Raw genomic sequence first — 3,486 nt, forward strand, 5'->3', positions numbered from 1 at the left:
GTGCATGAGTTCCATACATCCCCAGGGGTGAAGCCCCCACTGAGCCACTTAGAACCCACCCTTTTTGCTTTAGTCTATTTCCTCTTTCAATAAAGTGTTGCTTGCTTTACTGCTGGGTACATTGTTCATTTCTATGACTTTGGAATCCAAGAGCCCTAATTTAATCCCTGGCAAAAATTGGAAAGCTTTGGACTCCAAAGAAGACTTTATCTGCACGAGGCAAGCGGCCACTGGGACTATTTTGCTCCCATGTCTCTCCTGCTGATAAGCCTCTTCTGGAGTCCCCAGCCTAGATTTTGACAAGGCAATGCTTTGTTTCTCTTATTTAAATCTAGACGGTACTTGTCTTCTTTGTGCCAACTGCAGTGGGGAGAACTGCCTGTATCAATTACTGTGTCAGCAGAATGGGTTGGCCCCACTGATTGGGACTAGGTTAAACTGGACCCCACTGCTCCTCTTTTCTCTTTGTTTGCTTGGGTAGACATTTAGTTGAGTACCGGTAATCTGAATGAGCCTTCCAATCCTTGCACCAATGCCATTTGTGGCATAAATGCCTGAGGCAGGAACGAGAGGCCAGAATTAGACACAGGACAAACAAAACCTACTGTCCTTGAATGTATGTTAAAGAACTTTCAAAAGGGTTGCTCTAGGGAGTACAGAGTCAAAATGACTCCTGGGAAACTCCGAACCTTGTGTGAATTAGAATGGCCCTCCTTTGGTATTGGGTGGCCTCTGGAAGGGACACTAGACCTGTCAAAGTTTCGAGCAGTTTATGAGGTCCTTACAGGGGAACCAGGGCACCCGGACCAGTTTCTATACATAAATACCTGGTTTACTATAGCTATGACTCTGTCACCCTGGGTCTGGTTCTGTGTTCATAAGGGAAAGAGTAAGGTCCTTGCTGTACATACAGTCTGGAAGTCAGAGCACAAAGAGCAAGAAACAAAAGAACCTATATATTAAGTGGACTCAGATGAAGAGTTCTTGTCTCCACCATACCCTACTCCTTTGAGAATGGTTGGTCCCAAGCACCCTTTGCCAGACAGCCCCCCAGTGTCAGTTCCATCAGCCCCACCGATGTCGTCAGCAGAAAGTCCAGAGATCCTAAAGTCCTGAACCAGTTGGGTGATGAGTCTGCTCTGCTCAACAGGTTCCAGCCCTCCAGATGCCCCTGCAGGAGAACTGAGGCCCACAGCAAGTCAGTCCAGATGGCGGTGTACAGCCAGGGCACCCGCTTTTTTACTACCAACCCTTCACAACTACATACCTCTTTAATTGGAAAAATTATACTCTGTCATATTCAGGAAAGCTCCAGGCTCTCATCGGTCTCTTGGAGTCAATTTTCCTCTCCCATCAGCCCACCTGGGAAGACTGTCATCAGTTACTCCTCACCCTCTTCAGCACTGAGGAATGGTGATGCATGCTGACTGACACCAGGCATTGGTTGCAACAGCAGGCTCCTACAGCCACCATGGCTCCTGAAACCTGGGCAAGAGATGCTGCACCAGACATGGTGCTGAACTGGGACTTCAGCGAAGAAGAGGGGAGGAATCAACTCTGCTGATATAGAGAGGACCTTCTCCAAGGGCTGAGAGCAGGAGCCAGGAAACCCACCAATATGTCCAAAACAACCATCGTGACCCAGAAACCTGATGAGCTATCTGCAGAGTTTTATGAAAGGTTATGTCAGGCCTTCTGAATCTACACACCATCTGATTCCAAAGCAGCTGAGAATCAATGGATGGGCAACACAGCCTTTGCCGACATCCATCACAAGCTTAAAAACTGCAAGGTTTCGCTGGGATGAATGTCATGCAACTCCTAGAGGTGGCCAATAAGATATTCATTATTCAAGACTGGGAGGCCCAGAAGGAGGCAGATAAAAGCCTGAGACAGAAGGTGGCACTCCTGGCAGCAGCACTCAATCCAGACTGGAGCTCTGCACTGAAGAAGAACCCCCACTGAGAAGGACGGGCACCCTACAGTCCAACCAGTGTGCTTTCTGCAGGGAGTTTGGCCATTGGAAAAATGAGTACCCAAAAAGAGGGGAGAAACCCCAACCAATGTCCCAAGACAAGGCACACACCGGGGAAAAAAATACGTGTGTGTGTGTGTGCGTGTGTGCGTGTGCGCGTGCACACGCCTGAACTGTTGAACTAGGAGTTCCAGAACCTCATTGGCCTTGCAGGGATAGACTCAGATTAGGAATGACCAGGCTTTCTGTTCCTGGGCTCCCAGGAGCCTATGGTCAGGATGCTAGGGGATCAAGGTGCTAGGGAGCCAACCTATGACTTTTATGGTGGACACCGTGGCAGAACATTCTGTAGATATCTGCCCAGTGGCTCCATTCTCAGGTTGAAAGGCTACCATTGTTGGTTCTACAGGGACACAAGCAGACCAGCTGTTCTGCAAGCCTTGAACTGGCCACCTTGGGGGTCACAGTGTGACTCATGAATATGTGCCTGACTGTCCAGTACCCCTACTAGAAAGAGATTTGCTGAAAAAACTAGGGGTCTGTTGACGGCAGGAGGAAAGACAATCAAAAATAAGAAGGAAATTCTCCAGCTCCTTGAAGCAGTACGGGAATATTACAAACTGACACACTAGGGAAAAAAACGGCTCTAGAAACTATGCTGAGTGGCTACTACTTCATCCCTAAACTGGCCTCTCTTTGTGCCCAGGTCAGCTCATGATGCCTGACCTGCATCTAAAACAATGCCAAGCAAGGACCCCTGGCCGGCCCTCAGAGTCCAGCCAGTCAGGACATCACCCTTCAAAGACCTGGTGGTGGATTTTACTGAAGTAAAGTCTTGCAGAGGCTATAAGTACTTGCTGGTGATGATATGTATCTTCACTTAATGGACTGAGGCATTTCCCATATAGTCTGAACAAGCCTGAGAGGTCACAAAGGCCCTTTTAAGGGAAGTGGTCCCAAGAAACAGGCTCCCTCTGGCTATAAGGTCAGACAATGGGCCAGCATTTGTCGCAGAGGTCATTCAAGGACTGGCCAAAATGCTGGGGATAAGATGGAAGCTGCATACAGCATATAGGCCACAGAGTTCAGGGAAAGTAGAGTGCATGAACTGGACCCTAAAGACCGCATTAGCTAAGCTCTTCCAGGAGATGGGGCTACCCTGGATAGATATGCTTCCCTTAGCTTTGCTGCGGATCTAGTGTATGATGGGGCCGTCCAGATATTCCCCTTTTGAGATTATGTATGGAAGACCACCCTGACTTATAGCTAGACTGCAGGGGTACAGGTGGTGGAGGTAGAGATGTCACAGTACTTGCAGTCACTGGCCAGGACCTTCAAGTAGATAAATAAGACAGTTTTGTAATGTGCTCCCATTCCTTTAGGAAGTTGGGCACATCAGTTCCAACCTGGTCGCACGGTATGGGTAAAAGACTGGAAAAAGGCTCCTTGAAAGCCAACTGGATAGGGCCGCACATAATTGTACTAACCACCCCTACTGCAGTTAAAGTTGC

The sequence above is a fragment of the Galeopterus variegatus genome, unplaced genomic scaffold, assembly GCF_000696425.1.
Source record: "Galeopterus variegatus unplaced genomic scaffold, G_variegatus-3.0.2 Scaffold101, whole genome shotgun sequence".
Lineage (NCBI taxonomy): Eukaryota > Metazoa > Chordata > Mammalia > Dermoptera > Cynocephalidae > Galeopterus > Galeopterus variegatus.